General features: G+C 46.3%; 1 protein-coding gene and 1 long non-coding RNA gene across 12 annotated transcripts in view; both read right to left on the reverse strand.

Annotated features, from left to right (window-relative positions):
- The window catches only part of DPP6 (dipeptidyl peptidase like 6), a 1147427-nt gene that overhangs the window by 795297 nt on the left and 334551 nt on the right, over positions 1 to 17579 (reverse strand). The gene's annotated exons all lie outside the window — the stretch shown is intronic.
- On the reverse strand, positions 1067 to 13936 carry LOC126951653 (uncharacterized). 9 transcript variants are annotated; one of them, XR_007724570.1, is made up of 5 exons: positions 4463 to 13936; positions 4313 to 4372; positions 4208 to 4267; positions 4043 to 4162; positions 1067 to 3952 (listed from the first exon to the last, which is right to left on the reverse strand). It is a non-coding gene; the product is annotated as an uncharacterized LOC126951653 (long non-coding RNA). The 9 variants fall into 9 exon arrangements; XR_007724574.1 differs by lacking the exon at positions 4313 to 4372 and having other exon boundaries at positions 4118 to 4162; XR_007724575.1 differs by lacking the exon at positions 4313 to 4372 and having other exon boundaries at positions 4088 to 4162.

Raw genomic sequence — 17579 nt, forward strand, 5'->3', positions numbered from 1 at the left:
GGGGACACAGCAGAACCATATCAATACCTCTTCCTTCAAGAGATGGAGCCTTGTGTCTGGGCTGGACTTTATGAATTGCTCCTAATGAAAATGGCAGAAGTGAGCGGACACAACCCGGAAGACTAGATCACAGGAAGGGGCTGCACTGCTGTCTCCATCAACCTCCCTCCCACCACTCCCTCAGTCACTTGTTCTGGGAGAATCCAGATGCCACATCATGAGGAAGGGCCCACGTGGCTAGCACCCGAGGCCTCCTGCCAGCCGCCACATGAGAGAGCCTGGATGTTGCCTTGCTGCCTCCACAAGCCCTCAGGTGACAGCCGCCTCAGCCCAGCACTGGCTACGTGTTCTTAGAAGGCCTGAGCCAGAGCACCAGCCAGTCTGCTCCCAAATCCCTGCTACCCAGACCCTGCGGGTAACAAATGTGTATAGTTTTAAGCCACTAAGTGTTGGGGTAATTTATTATATAGCAATAAGTGACTAATTTCATCTTCAAATAGTTATAATCCTGTATTTTAAGTACATAATAATTCTGCTTAGTAAATCATCTGGAGTACAGAGGAATTCGATAATCTGTTTTACGTTCCCAAGTTTACTGAGCATGTCCAGTGTGTGAATCCTTGTCCAGGCATGTTGGAGCTATTGCGTTGAATCAGACAGGTAGGTCCTGCCCTCAAAGGGCTCACAGCACAGCAGGAGAGTGGAGGTGTGCCCTGCAGATAGAGGCCTTGGAATAAGTGATCATTGCTGCTGCTTCTGATTCAGATTCAGCCTCTTTTTCATGGGATGGGCCAAAATAAGCCCACTTATGAGGATGTTGGCTTTGTAAACTGGTGGGAGACTGAGTGGCCACCTGACTATGGATATGCAATTGGCTGGTTCCAGGTACACCCAGGCTACAGCAAAGGGAGTGACTCACATTGCAGGAAAAACTGACGAGACTGCTAGGAGGCCAGCAAGGGGAGGCTGGGCGTCCTCCAAAGCAGGCTGTGCAATGTGGAGATAGGCAGCTGCAGTGAACGTCAGGCCTGTCCCATCACCTCCACCTATGAGGGGAGTACATGGGTCTCTCCTCTCAGAGTCTGATCCATTTCTTGAGCCAGCCTTGCTACAAAACCATAACTACTAACACTTGGTTTTGTAAAAATATAAATCATGTTGACCTTTGTTGTTGTCGTTATAAATAAAATTAATAGTGAAACATCTGGAATAATATAGAAAGGATAAACTAGAAATTATTTAATCATAATTTCACACACAGAGACAGCCAATCTAGTATAGTCACTATATTATTTTTACTACTATTTTTAATCTATTGTTTATAAGATTTGGTCTCTATATGTAGTTTTAGATTTTATTCTCCCATTGTTTTCACTTACTGCTGTAATACAGAGATTTTCTTATATAATAAAAAAATCTTCCAAAGTATGACTTTAATTATGAAATATTTTATTATGCAGACATAGCACAAATACCAAGATTTAAAATGTTTTACTTTATAACCCAAAAGCATAAAGGTATTGCCTCAATAGCATCTTATGCACACTAGTGATTTCCTTTTACTGACTTGCTTAACTGATCCATAATCATTCTTTTTTTTTTTTTTTGAGATAGAGTCTCACTCTGTCGCCCAGGCTGGAGTGGAGTGGCACGATCTGGGCTCACTGCAAGCTCCGCCTCCCGGGTTCATGCCATTCTCCTGCCTCAGCCTCCTGAGTAGCTGGGACTACAGGCACTTGCCACCATGCCTGGCTAATTTTTTTGTATTGTTTTAGTAGAGACGGGGTTTCACCATGATAGCCAGGATGGTCTCAATCTCCTGACCTTGTGATCTGCCCACCTCAGCCTCCCAAAGTGCTGGGATTACAGGCGTGAGCCACCGCGCCTGGCCCATAATCATTCTTATATAAATACCCACTGTTGGCATTTACCTCTTACCATTTTCTAGAACTGGAATTACCAGGTTGATAACTGGAGAACTTTATCAAGTCCACTCAATGTCCCTGAAAAATTTTTCTTATCTGTATAAAGGGGATATGAGATTATTTAATGTATTTCACTATAATACACACCACTAAGTTGATAGCATGGTAGATAAATCTTTGTGGGCATAAAAAGGCACAGTGAGGACATAACCCAGATCCCACTTGCTTTCCATGACACCCAGCTGCCTTCTTGTTCTAATTCATGTAAGTCATTAAGGGTATTTTAAAAGGTTCTAATGTTGCCTCTGAAGTCAGCACCACACAAGCTATAACCTGGGCAACAGCGGAAACCAGGGGCAATGTCATACATCAGCTCTGTTCCTTCCCCTTCCCAGCCTGCAGCTCCTAGGAGACAAGCAGAAACCAGTCCCTTTGTCTCCTCTCACCTGGGACTCTCACCTCGTCAGCTCTCACCTGGGACTCAGCTTCCAGAGTGAAAGGGATTGTCCTGTAGTGTGAACTATGAGTGACACCCACACCCTCGCTTGTAAATCGCTGCAACAAGCTCCCCTTCAGGACGCTCTCCTTTCTGTGCTATCGAGCACAGCCCTGGCATTGCAGCTGGCCTTGCAGACACAGACAGACGACGCCCGAGAAAAATGGCAGTGCCAGAGCCGTGAGCATCACAGGGGGTCTCAGGGACGTGCCAAGGCCGCCTCCCAAGAAAAAGAAGAACACCGGAAAATATTATTTTCCCCTCCAAATGGTGTCTCTTGCTTTGGCTCGTGTGGAGTCGGGGCTTGTTGGAAGAGCAGGTGAAGGCTCAGACGCTAGGGCTTCCCCTTTCTACTTCTTGTTATTCTATTACTCAATTAGGACTGGCGCTGATTTAGGGGAAAAACATTATTTGAAAACACAGAGGTTCCCTTTGCTTTGATCCCACACAGGCAGAGATATTTCCAAGTAGAGAGATCCAAATTCCACAGGCTGGTGAGCACCCCCTCTGGGAAACGTTCTTTTAATTTAGACTTTGCCGTTCCTCCTGTGGAGATATTGTCACCAAGTTATAGTAGTGGATGGTACATCCCCAAATCTCTGCCATGTGCTCAGAGATCTAAGGCATATCCCACACCCACAACAAGCTTACAGGTGTGAACTTGGGTCCGGGCAGGTGCCCTGTACCTAACTCTGGTCTTGGATGTATGATTTAAGCCAGGCCTCAGTTTCCTTGCTCACAGATGTGGATCCCAGGAGCTGCCTCAAATACTTGGAGGCATGAATGGTTCTAAATCAGGTATGACACGCCTGACACATTAACCCCCCCCATTCTCTTCACTGTGGAGGGTGAAACAATAGACAGTGACCCAGCCTGGGCAGCACACGTCCTGCACCTGGGCTGGGCAGATACCGAGAGCTCCCTCCCTGGAGTGGAAATTCCCGCAGTATGCATACAGAAAGGAGATGGCCAGGAAGTCCCAGGAAGATGTAGAAAGTAGAAAGGGAGGCAAGATTGAGGCGTTTCCATTTGGGAGAAAGGCTCACCACTGAAGCAGGAAGGGGCCTTTGGGCACGTGTTGTGAGAAGTAATGTGCATGGGTCCCCACCAACTTACTCTCAGCAGCGAGGCCTGCCAAGAAGAAGGCACAGGCTCACCGGCCGCACACATCTAATGCTCATACAGCACCGCCCTGCCTGTCCGTGCATCTGCTGTGCACATCAGAGGTTAACTACATGTCCCAATGATAGCTATATGGGGACAGTGCTGGCCCCAGAGGACAACACTGATATAAGACCCAGAGACTGGAAATCTGCCACTCCACTCTCCTTCCCTCAGAGAAGGTAAGAAATAAGAATTTTACACCCTCTCCAGCTCTGAACAGGCCTCCCAGCCGTGCCTCTTCTTCACGACCGTGAGATCACCGGAAACATAATTCAGAACACAGAGCTCGAATCCTTACTTCCAGATAACATAAGCAGAAACACGCAGCTCTCTCTGTGCTGAACCAAGTCGAGTGACTACATCACACCTCACCAAATCACACCACACCAAATCACACCACACCAAATCACACCTCACCAAATCACACCACACCAAATCACACCACACCAAATCACACCTCACCAAATCACACCACACCAAATCACACCTCACCAAATCACACCACACCAAATCACACCACACCAAATCACACCTCACCAAATCACACCACACCAAATCACACCTCACCAAATCACACCTCACCAAATCACACCACACCAAATCACACCACACCAAATCACACCACACCAAATCACACCTCACCAAATCACACCACACCAAATCACACCTCACCAAATCACACCTCACCAAATCACACCTCACCAAATCACACCACACCAAATCACACCACACCAAATCACACCTCACCAAATCACACCACACCAAATCACACCTCACCAAATCACACCTCACCAAATCACACCACACCAAATCACACCACACAAAATCACACCACACCAAATCACACCACACCTAATCACACCACACAAAATCACACCTCACCAAATCACACCTCACCAAATCACACAGACATGGAAAACTCCACCAGGGCCAGCACTCTTCCCTAAGAACTCAACTGCCTGCATGCAACAGTACTAACTTTCCCTCGAACAGTCCGACGGAACCGCGTGTTGATGGGAACGTCCCCCGCCCTTTCAATCATTGTTTATGAATTTATATCACAAAGCATCCCAGGAAACTGTGCACGCTAATTGGCCTGAGGATGATCTTGCATCTGTTATGAAGCAAATGGCCCGATCCTCAAGGAGAAGTTCTCCCGGGGATACCGTCTATCTAGCAAGGATCCAATACACATATTTTGTATACATGTATTTTATACAGATAATTTCTAATCATTTTAATTGTTCAACATTCTTATTCCAGAGCCTCCCTTTTCAGACTTAGAAATTGCTGCAGAAAACCTCATTGTTTTATGCCAGCAGGGATTAAAGGAAACACCCTTGGCCCAAACACGAAAGGAACTTTAATAGGAAACACAGTGTAAGGTATACACATGGGACCCAGGGTGGGAAGGACACGTGGCGGGATCCCCACACCTGCACCTGCACCTGCACCCATGCCACAGGTGCCGCAGAGCCAGGCCGTGGCTGATCCCAGGATTCTGCCAACCAGCCAAAGCACCTCCCTGCCTCATGCCTGCATTTACTAACTTCAGAAGACAGGACCACCAAGTGGAAAGAAGCTGGGGTAGGGAGATATAGTGGCTCCAAGTAGCAGGGGCACAGCCTCAACAGAAGTGTGTGTGTGGGGTGTGTGTGTGTTTGTGTGGTGTGTGTGTGCATGTGATGTGTACAGTGTGGTGTATGGTATACAGTGTGTGTTTAGGTATCTATGGTATGTGTGTGATGTTTGCATTTGTGTGTGTGGTTTGTGTGTGGTGTATATGATATGGTATGTGGGATGCAGTGGTATAACATGTGCAGTGCGTGTGGTGTGTATGATGTCATATGTGGAACGTGTGGCATGTGGTGTGGTATGTGGTGTATGCTGTGTGTGTGATGTGTGTGGTGAGTATGATGCAGTATGGAAGATGTATGGCATGTAGTGTGTTATGTGGTGTGTGTGGTACTGTGGAGTGTGTAGTATGTGCTGTGTGTGGTGTATATGATGTGGTATGTAGGATGTGTGGCATGTGGTGTGTTATGTGGTGTGTGCTGTGTGATGTGTGTGGTATGTAGGATGTGTGTTATGTTGTGTGTGTGGTACATGTGGTATGTAGTATGTGGTATGCTATTTGGTGTGTGTGGTGTGATGTGTAATTGTGTGGTTTGGTGTGTGTAGTATATAGTGCAGTGTGTGCGGTGTGTTTGTGTGTGTGGTGTATGTGTGGTGTCTGTTGTGGTGTGTGTGTGGTGTGTACAGTGTGGTGTATGGTGTACAGTGTCTGTGGGTGTAGGTGTGTGTGGTGTGCTGTGCGTGGTGTTTGTGTTTGTGTGTGTGTGGTTTGTGTGTGATGTATATGATGTGATATATGGCATGTGTGGTATGGTATGTTATGGGGTGTGCGGGGTGTGTGTGTGTGGTGTGTAGGATGTGGTATGTAGGTTGTGTGGCATGTGGTGTGGTATTTGATGTATGTGTATGGTGTGTATGATGTTGTATGTAGGATGTGTGACATGTGGTGTGTTATGTGCTGTGTGTCGTGTGTGCATATGGTGTGTATGATGTGTAGGTTGTGTGGCATGTGGTGTATTTGGTGTGCGTGTGGTGTGTATGATGTATGATATCATATGTAGGATGTTATGTGGTGTGTTGTGTGTGTGGTACGTGGGGTGTGTAGTACGTGGTGTGTGTGTGGTGTGTATGTGTGGTGTGTGTGTGGTGTGTGTGTGTGTGTGGTGTGGTATTATGTGGTGTGTGTGTCTGGTGTGTGTGTGTTTGTGATGTATGTGTGGTGTGTGTGTGGTATGTGTGTGGTGTGTGTGTGTGCATGGTGTGTGTCATGTGTATTATGTGGTGTGTGTGTGTGGTGTGTGTCGTATTATGTGGTGTGTGTGTGTGGTGTGTGTGTGTGTGTGTGTGTGTGTGTGTCGTGTGTATTATGTGGTGTGTGTGTGTGGTGTGTGTGTGTGTGGTGTGTGTCGTGTGTATTATGTGGTGTGTGTGTGTGTGGTGTTTGAAGGTAAGAGTGGTGTTGCCTCACCTGCCCATGTACTAAAGTCGGAATATGTGGAGAAGATCGGCATAGCCATAGCTCTTGCACACAGTGACGCGAGCTCACGACGGCGCCATATCTCTGTAGAACACCAGCTGATGGGCGCAGACAGAGAAACGAAGTTAGGAGACAGCCATCTGACAACCACTGTAATAACACTGGACTCAGGTAAGAATCATCAATGCATGCCAAAACTAGGAGGTGAAAATCTGATGAGTCAAAAGATAAGAATACAGTCCGAAAAAATCTCCACACAAATTACTTGTTCATTTCAAAGGAAATAGAGCAACCTACAGTGGGAAAACCTTACAGATACCACCTTAAACAAGAGATCAAAATGACCGTCCCCAGCAGGACACACTGATATTGCATGCCTCTTGATATGATGCATGGCAAGGACACAACCTCACTTCTCTAGGATTCTGGCCAAAATTCTAATTATGAGGAAACATCAAACAAATCATAGTGACGGGCAGAAAATCTGTTTTGTTCTAAAAAATGTAAAGGCCATAAAAGGCAAAGAAAGAGGGAGGAAATACTCCAGTTGAAAGGAGATTAAAGAGACAGAGCGACAACACACACTGGAGGCCTGGGTGGATCCCAGACCGACGTGGCGGTGGTCCACAGTGTGCCAGGGAGCAGGTGGAACTGGAATGTTGATGCCAGGTTAGACACCGATACTGTGCCAACTGCAAATATCCTGATTCTGGTCACTGACCTGTGCCTCTGTAAGAAATGCTCTTTTTATTGGTAAATACAGAAAGAGAGATAAAACAATAAAGTAAATGGAGCAAAATGTAAACAATTGGTCATCTGAGTGAAGGATATAAATAGGTCGTAGTATTTTTGCAACTGTTCTGTAAATTTAAAATTCCACCTAAACAGATACAATACACAGTTGGGAGAGCAGGTAAGCAGATGGTCCAGTCTGTGAGAACCCCTTTCTGCATAAGCACAGCTCCCATCCCCGATGTCATGTCATGGATAAATAAATGCAACGCCCCGGAAATGGTTGAGAACCACCAAGGGTGAGCCAGCCCGTCATCCCAATCACTGTGACGTCCACACGTCCTAGATGGAACTGACATGAGATTTTTGCAAAACCCTCCCTCTTCTGAACCTTGCTTTGGACAATTTATAAAGTTGCACAATGAACAAAATGCTGGGCAGTGGATGTCTATATTGCCTCCTTGCATTGCTGATGCAGTCTCTTCATCTGCTACATCGGGAGGGTCAGAGCTGATCACCCAAGAAACAGAGGCAGTGACACCACTCCATCTCCTGAGGCCACGTGGTGAGTGGGAGAAGAGGAGGTGAGGAAGGGAGGGCACGGCGCCCTTTCCTTTCTCTTAGGGACCCCTGCTTTCTGCCTGCATTCCTCCCCGTCAGGCTTGCCAGCTTCCGCTCTCTCTCTGTCCCTCAAGCAAAAAACTGCCATTGTTACACTGCGAGGGACTTTCTCCAATGTTTCTGACGGGACACATCTAACACAGCAGGCTCTCTGCTGCCTACTAACTAGGGAACACGTTTTCCTCCTACAAGGAGGGCTGATAGAAACTTTTCTTCTGCCAGGGTTACAAGAAATGCATTCAGATAACCCAGGAAATAGAAATATGCCCAGCTCTGAGAAACTACACGTTTACCCAACAGAAAGCCTTAGACCGCTCAAAATATGTCAGCCCTTGGCTGCCGGATTGAGATTCCATCTGCACCCCTGAGGAATTCCCAGAGGTTTCTAAGCAGGGGAGGCGGAGGGTTCCTGTTTGCTGTGAGTGCACACTGACCACAGGCTCTGTTTCTTTCCTGTTCCCTTTAAGTTTGGCTCAGTTCTTCTGGGAACCTAAAGGTTTCCCAATAAATACGATCGAATTGCACAGGATTGAATTTTTTTTCTTTTCTTTGTGTTTTTTTTTTTTTTTTTTTTTTTTTTTTTTTTTTTTTTTTGAGATGGAGTCTCGCTCTGTCACCCAGGCTGGAGTGCAGTGGCTGGATCTCGGCTCACTGCAAGCTCTGCCTCCCGGGTTCACGCCATTCTCCTGCCTCAGCCTCCCGAGTAGCTGGGACTACAGGCGCCCGCCACTACGCCCAGCTAATTTTTTTGTATTTTTAGTAGAGATGGGGTTTCACCGTGTTAGCCAGGACGGTCTCGATCTCCTGACTTCATGATCCGCCCACCTCGGCCTCCCAAAGTGCTGGGATTATAGGTGTGAGCCACTGCGCCCGGCCCAGAATTAAATTTTGAAAGTAGCTGCACAAACTATTTACGGCTCCAGGCTAATGTGGAACAAGTTTAAGGATAGTAATATAAACAAGGTGACTAAAAGCCAAGAATTGGATTCAGCTTTTCTTACCAGTTCCACCTGGAGTCCCTGGTGCGCTCAACAACCCACTGAACCTCTGTACTTCTCAGCTCAACACACCGGAAGCATCAAGTCCAGCCTCTGTGGGCAACGGTGGTGGTGGCTTTGTATTCCTGAAAAAAATATGCTTTTTGATACACAAGGGGTCTGTATTTAAAATGAAACATTTTTCAAGTTTTTATCCTTCCTGTTGTGGACGGGAATATAAACCTTAGATTTCATAACATACTTCTCAATAGGCATATCCGCATATTAAACTAAATGCAAGAGGATTTAAATGCTTGAAGCCAATTAGCAACCAGATCCTAAGCTACACAGAGCCTGAACTTCTGTTTGTGGACCAACAGCATCTTAGCTCCTCGGAGCATGTGACCAGTTGCCTCATTGTAGGAATTTGCAGGTCGAGGGATAGGGTTAGCACAGCCGAGAGCAGAAACCCCCTCCCCACCAACAATGAGGGTCCTCGAAGCTTGAAGACCGGGAAAGGTGAAGGCTACTTTGCTGCTCACCACCCACCAGATGGCTCCAGAGACAGAGATCCACACAACACCCGCTTTTGCCAAGTTCCATGGCCCCATGCCTGGAAGAGTCTGAGGAACTGAGGTTTCCAAGCCTTGCTCGTCACATCTTCACAGGCATAGAAATGCAGGGGAGGAAAGGATGTTGTCTTTCTTATGGTATTTATGACAAAACAGTCTGGTCTCACTTGAATTCCTCATAATAAAACATATGGCCTTGAACCTTATACAAGCATTGGAACCTCTAAAGGTGGACAGGGCTTAGGACCCTCCAAGAAGATTCTCAACTGGGGTTTTGACACTTGATAATTGTCCTAATGAAATCTGCTGCTAATAATGATTAAAGTCTCATTCTGTAACTAATTTATTTAAAAAATAGACCAGAGAAGATTAAAGTTGATACCTCAGATAACTTCATTCTGATTTTCTTGCATTTCACGTTGATTTCATGAGTGGGGTAGAGTGTCAGTGCCTGCATGAGGGCTGCCCTGGGAATGAGCCGTGCACATGGATGTTGTTGGTCACGGATGTTGTCAGTCAGTCGTGCGTGTGGAGCAGCAAGGCAGGGTGAGCCTCTGATTAGTGCAAGTCACCTGCTCTGGGACAGGCACTGCCTTTGCTACTTCACATTTGTGGTCTCATTTAACACCCAACACAGTATTGTGAGACAATTAGTGTTGTCCTCCCTTTACTGGGGAGAATGGAGGGGTGTGGTGAGTTGAGGAAAGCCATTAAGTTAGAAAATGATAGAACCAGGACTTGGATTAAATCTAACTTGTTCTGAAATCCACATTATTTGCTGACCCCTCACTACCTCCATCTGAGGCAGAAGTCCCCTCACCAGCATTGGCAATAATTCGACAGCAGTCCCTATTTGAATGTCTTAAACGAAAGAAAAAAATCACAATTCCTGGAGACTGCATTTCATGTTTTAAACACTTTTGATGGAAATATTGGACTTGCATTGAACTAAAACCCTCTCTTTACATCCCTGCAGTTAGTCCAAGTAACGCTGTCTTGAGTCGCTCTTGAGAAATCCAATTCCGCTTCTGTGACATAGATCCTGAATTGTCTGAGGACAATTTTGCACAACTTTAGTGTTTTCAACCACTCCGTACTCCATGAGGTCCTGGCTCTGCGTGGTCTGGGCTGGACGTGCTCTGAGCCACATCCTTCCGCAGGGCAGGGCATGCTCTCCACTGTGCTGCCTGACACTCCAGCCAGAGCCACACGTGGCTCCAGTGCATCTGAAATGTGGCCAGTGCCAGAGCAACTGTTTTAAATTTTCATTAATTTTAATTGTATAAAATTTAAATATCCACATGCCGTTAGACGCTACTGTATCAGAGAGCACAGATCTGGACCTCCTCAGGAAAGCACAAGTTTCTCTTAAAAATGTGTCTCCTGGAACTGAGCACAGTGCTCCAGATGTAACTGGTCATCACTGTACCTCTATCCTACAGACTCTATAGCACTAGCTGCCCAGGGGCCACATCCCCCAGTGACTCATCTCGCACTGAGACTCAACTGTAACCTGTAAGACCTTTGCACATCTGCTGTTATCAAGTCCCATCTCTCCCATTTTTACTTGACTTCCCCAGGCAGGATCTTCAGGGCTTCCAAACAGGGCTTAGATGAAGGAAGTAACTAGCATAGCTGGCAAGAGTTGCCTGAGTTGCATGGACATTGCTGAGCAGGGAACAGGGCTCCCGCAAGTCAAGGTGTTTGGAAGTCAATAACCCTTGAAGATGGAGTTCACCAAGCAGCAGTTCTCAGAGAGCCAGCAGTGTCTCAGCAGAGAGGGCACGGAACATCTCAGGGAAGATGGCAGGCATCATGGCTGGGGTTACCACATGATGGGCCAGAATGGAATGTAGCTACAGCAGCCCAAGCCCCACTGGGCCAGAAGTGGGGATATTAGGCAGGTAGAGAGCACAGCCCCTCCCAGAGCAAAGCCCTAAAAGACAGTCAAGGACTCTGCTTAGGACAACTGGACGGTTGTTTCAGTTTCAGCCAATGGTGCTGGGGCAGGTGCTGTGCCACGAGGGGCTTCCCATCAATCCATCACTCCATCCCTCCAAAAGTATGGTTACAAGACTGTCTGAGAGGGTAGATTCCGAAGAGGGACATATGAATCTGTCCTCCACCCCAACACACCCAGGAAGACAAGAAGAGGCACAAGAACCAGGCTCTGCAGCAGGTCTGTGCATTCAGTGGACGCCCGCTGAATTTCCCAACACTGCGCTAAGTACATTTTGGAGACCTGGCATTTGTAGAAGGAGGCCCCTGTTCTCAGGATGGGACGTCACTCCAATGACCTTGCATATCTATGTGTCTATATGTCTGTATTTAATAATCCCCAAATGCAGTAGCTTTGGATAATAAATACCTCTGAGTTTCTTCAAGTACCACCCCATGTTTACTCGACCACTGGGCTGTAAAATTTAACAAATTATGTTCAGAGAACCAAATCTGGCTAGAAAAGCAAGAACAGGGCAGCAAAGGACCAGAGGACCTTTTAAACTAAAAGCCTTCATTCTCTCCTGGCTTGCATTAGGGACGGACAGAGAGAAACACCAGAGAAGAATGATCATTCACTGTTAAAAAGGCTCTCCAGCTGAGTGTGGCTTTTAGTGAGAAGTGTCCCTCCAAGGTCCCTGGCCTGTGGCTAGTTCTACCCTCTGCTCTTACACTCCATGTTCGCTCCCAGCTACGCTTGCTCTCACTCTCTTCCTCCAACCCATACTCAGTCCTTCTTCAGCTGTAGACAGCAGACAGAGTAGTCTTTGAAAACCACAGTTCAGCTCCCATTACTTGCCAGTTTACTCTTCAGTGCCTTCCTGCTACTCTTATAATGAAGCTAAAATCTGTGCCACACTCTGCAAAGTCTCGAGAGGTTGGTGCTGCCACCTGCTAGGCTTCATCTCACACCACTCCTTTCCCTTCTTTGTGTTCCAGCCACGTGGGCATTCTGTCAGCCCTGTGACACTCCCTCCCGTCCCACAGCCTCATTCGGGCTATTCCTTTGCATGGACAATGTCCTCTTCTGTTCCAAACTAGCAAGCACCTACTCACATTTTAGCTGTCAGCCTATACATCCCTTTCTTGGGGGAAAAAAAAAAAAAAGTGACATCACTCCGCACCTTATTCCCAGCAGCCACACTCCACTCATTGGTCTCCCTGAACCACATCATTTCGTTGGATAACAGTCATCAGATGTGTAATGTTACATGTATGGGTGAGATATTTAACAGATCCCTGCCTCCTTCACTGGGCCCTTAGCAATATAAAAGTAGGTTCTACTTTGGGAGGCCAAGGTGGGTGGATCATTAGGTCAAGAGATCGAGACCATCCTGGCCAACATGGTGAAACCCTGTCTCTACTAAAAATATAAAAATTAGCTGGGCGTGGTGACGTGCCCCTGTAGTCTCAGCTACTCGGGTGGCTGAGACAGGAGAATCGCTTGAACCTGGGAGGCAGAGGTTGCAGTGAGCCGAGATTGCACCAGTGCACTCCTGCCTGGCGACAGAGCGAGACTCCATTAAAAAAAAAAAAAAAAGTAGGCTCTGTGGTTGTTTTTGATCACTGTGTAACTGCAGAACTGTACCTAGTGACTGGTCCATGCTCAGAAACGAGCCCTGAAATGGAACATCCCAGGATTCACGTAGGGCACCGGATGGAACAGAATGAGAAAGGGGTTGCGTCTGAGGGGTTGGTCCAAGTGCCATGTAGATTCACCAGGGCTCACCACAGTGCCCTTCCTGCTGCTACCACTTTCTTTATGGGTAAAGTCAGTCCTGTGTCAGGGCCAGCACAGCATTAAAGCCAAGGAAAAACACATCTGCAGCCTCTACACCCTGCTTGCCGTGCCGTGTTTTCCTCCTTCTTTAGTTACAGTGCTATGGCTCCTGTGTCTAGAAGGTTTCTCCAAGTTGCCTAACCCCCCTCACCTGGAGTCTCTGAATTTCTGATGAGCTATGCCCTTCCCATATTTGTATTCATTCATCTTGACCTGTCTCAGATCCATTGGATTACAAGGTCTTTGGGAAAAGTAATCATAGAGAATTTATGTCTCTATTTCTAAATAACCAGGACAATGCAATGCTCTCTTAACACCTTCATCAAAGGTCTCTATCTTGATTTGGCTTAGAAATAAATGCTGGCCGGGTGTGGTGGCTCACGCCTGTAATCTCAGCACTTTGGGAGGCCGAGGTGGGCGGATCACGAGGTCAGGAGTTTGAGATGAGCCTGGCCAACATGGTGAAACCCTGTCTCACTAAAAATACAAAAAATTAGCCAGGCATGATGGTGGCACCTGTAATCCCAGCTACTCGGGAGGCTGAGGCAGAAGAACCGCTTGAACCCGGGAAGTAGAGGTTGCAGTGAGCCAAGATCGTGCCATTGCACTCCAGCCTGGGTGACAGTATGAGACTCTATAAAGGAAGGGAAGGGAGGGAAGGGAAGGGAGGGGAGGGGAGGGGAGGGGAGGGGAGGGGAAGGAAAGGGAAGGGCAAAAAGAAGAAAGAAAAGAAAAGGAAATGAAAAGAAAAGAAAGGAAAGAAAGAAATACTAAGCATACTAGGAAAGTTAAAGTTGCAATAGAAAGCCATGGCTTCTTTTTTAACTCTCAATTTTTTATGACATTGTTTCAGGGTCAGTTTCTCAATTCCCCTCTGCCTTAACTTCTGGGGCTACATAAACAACAACAACATCACAATTCCAGAAAACAAGGAGCACAACAAAGAACTTACTATGTTCGTTCAGCAAACTTTAAAAACGTATTAGGTATCATATATTTTCTGAAAATAATAGACGTTAAAAAGAAGTGTAAAATGCTAACTATCTAGTTGGCAAGATGCAGTAATGACTAATCACTATTTAAGAGATGTCGGGAGTCAGTGAATGGTAAAGGCCCATTGAGTACAAGAGGTGACAGTTTTCAGTTCAGACGAGGTAGATATTGCTGCAGAATGTCCGGAAAAGCTTGAGAGTGGAGATGGAGTATTCTTTGGGATGGCAAAGAAGTTGAGAATTCTCCTCCAGAACTTCCATGTCTAAGGCCTCTTGCTGCATTTCCTTGGTAAAGATCTTTGGGATGGCAAAGAAGTTGAGAATGGAGATGCGTCAGCAACCGCAGGAGTACTGCATGGAACCTAGGATTGGGCATGTTCCCTGGATAAAATGAAATATAAAAGAACATTCCAGATGGAGAAACTGTACCACCCAGCGTGTGAACTAAGTCAGTGACTGCTAAATGCCTGTCCACGGATTGCTGGTCTTTAATGAAGCTCACATATATTAGGCAGGCAGAGAGCACAGCCCTTCCCAGAGTTTTTTGTTTTTTGTTTTAATTTTTTATTCTTTCCCTTTCTTACTCTAGGGATAATGAAGCTCTTCTGAATCTGTGGCAAAATTAAAACAAAAGAAAAAGAGATACAGTAAGGTTTTGTAAAGGCATCTTTTCAAAATTAAAGAACCATGATATTTGTTCCGAAAATGTTTTTCCCACTTTTTGATGTTCAAATGTCCTTCTGCTTATGAAATTACGGTGACAGAAATGGCAGTTGGTATTTTTTTCAAGCTACATCATAAGTTGGTATTAGGTTAGATCACCTCTCTCCATGTCCCATTAAAAAAGAAATGCTGGCATCTCCTCACTACCAGCGGGCCTGCAGTCAGGGAGTGTGTGTTTGCGCGATGAGGCTGGAAAGGCGGCTTGGTTCCGCCCATGAACATTTAGACCAAGGCTTCCCTTCTCGTGCTAGAATTATAGAAATGCCTTTGAGAAAAATGTGACATGATGAAAACAGAGTCTGGGAGACACACACAGTCTCCTTAGAAAATATCACTTGCGGATAAATCTTCTTGAGAAGCCTTGTAAGTCAAACAAGTGGCGTATATTTGTTCTTTTCAATGTTATTTTTACCAATCTCCTCCTGCTAAATAGAAACCAGCATCCCTCTTCATTCTTCTCAGTGGGCAGAAAACAAGCTCGGGTGCCAACTTTGGCACCCTCTGGTGCTTCAAAAAGCCCTGAGCTGTGTTCTAAGGCCTGAGTTAAAGTCTCACCTCCAGTATGTTTTCTAGTTGAAGGACAAATTCGGTTTCTCCAGCTTCAAATGGGAGAGAATCAGATGGTAGACTCTGCACATTTAAACTCCAAGCACCTTATGAATTATACTAGGTTTCCTGGTACCCCTCAGAACACTGCTCCTTCTCACTTCTAGCCCCCAAGGCTTAGGTGAACCTCACAATTCATAAGGCAGCTGTTCTCCCATTTCCCACATATCCTCTCAATACCTGTGATTGAAGAAGAACATGGAAATATCCATGCCTATCTTAATGGATGAAGCTAACTGCACCAAGAGATTGGAGCCTGTCCCAGGAACACGCTGGAGGCACTGCATGGAACCTGGGATTGGCTGTTCCCTCCTCAGGACTCTTATAGGAAGATGCCTTGGGCATGCATGGCTGGTGAGAAAACAAGAGATCTGTATTCTCTTCTTTTTCCTTTATTTGAAACAGCTGAAGCTAAGTCCCTGGTGCTGTCCCCATACCCATCTATACCTAGACCTCAGTCATGCTGAAGATAAGTGGTGCTCAGCATTTTGAGCTGTGGCTTAGGGTATTAAAAAATAAAAGGAAGAGAAGGGAAGAGGGCATGATGGAGGCTTGGGTGACCAGGAACCAGAGACTAAGAGGTGGGTAGAGGGGATGGTAACGCTATTCTCCTCCAGAACTTCCATGTCTATAGGCCTCTTTCATTTCCTGGTACCTGAAGAGAGATAAGCAAGAGGAGGAAAGACGCTGGGTATGCTGTGCAGAGTCTGACAGCCTGAGTGGCTGGACTATTTCTTCTGCAAGGAGGGCTTCCATGGCCTCATCCCTTAGAACAGGTAGTCAAAATCAGGCCCATGTAGCAGCCCAGTGCACTGGAAAGAAGCATGAGAACCAACTCCTCACTGATCAAACTAATCAGTTAAAAGATAGGCACAGTCTGGGCATGGTGGCTCACGCCTGTAATCCCAGCACTTTGGGAGGTCGAGGTGGGCAGATCATGAGGTCAGGAGATCGAGACCATCCTGGTTAACATGGTGAAATCCCGTCTCTACTAAAAATATACAAAAAAATTAGCCGGGTGTGGTGGCGGGCACCTGTAGTCCCAGCTACACTGGAGGCTGAGGCAGGACAATGGCGTGAACCCAGGAGGCAGAGCTTGCAGTGAGCTGAGATTACACCACTGCACTCCAGCCTGGGTGACAGAGCAAGACTTCATCTCAAAAAAAAAAAAAAAAAAAAAAAAAAAAGAAAAAGAAAAAGAAAAGATAGGCACACACAGCACCATCCTTCACAGTGCTCTGTCCTTTAATACTCCTCAAGGTTTGTGGAGGCTGACTTTCATTAGGGGACTTCTAGGTGGCAGCAGGACCAGCATTAGCAAACTTGATTCTATCAGCCTTGAAATGGAAACTAAGCCGTTATGCTGCCTCTGAGAGTGGAGGAAGGGGTGAGGGTCCACAGGTGGTGGTTACCTAAGAAGGGAATGGCAATTAATGCTTAGTGGCCCCTCCTGTGAGCCAGGACTTTCTGTACTTCATGTCATTTAATGGAACTGGGGGTGTTCTTTCCATTCCTGAAATGATTGTGTTGTTGAAATTAGGTGACTTCTTGCTATTCCTCACTGGAATAACTGGGATTTGACCCTCAGCGGTATTACTCCAGAAGCCACGCTTTCCTCACCATCACATAAGCTCCGTGTTTGACACTGGATCAATTTTCCAGCCTTCCCTGGATTTCGTTTTCTCCTCTATAAATTTGGATGTAGGGAGAATATCAAAACAACCCCTAGGATAAAATGGCTCTGAAGATGAATGTAGAAGAGATATAAAAGGACTTCTGCAGAGTTCTACAACTCAGACAGGTGAAAGTATACATTGAATAAGGTTTATTTATTCATTTATTTATTCAGCCGTGGTCAAGGGCCAAATGCTATGTGACTCTTTAGGGGGATTGGCTCCAACCCTTGAGCACTATCTCCCACAGACAATGAACCCCACCGTT

The sequence above is a fragment of the Macaca thibetana genome, chromosome 3 (genome assembly GCF_024542745.1).
Source record: "Macaca thibetana thibetana isolate TM-01 chromosome 3, ASM2454274v1, whole genome shotgun sequence".
NCBI lineage: Eukaryota > Metazoa > Chordata > Mammalia > Primates > Cercopithecidae > Macaca > Macaca thibetana.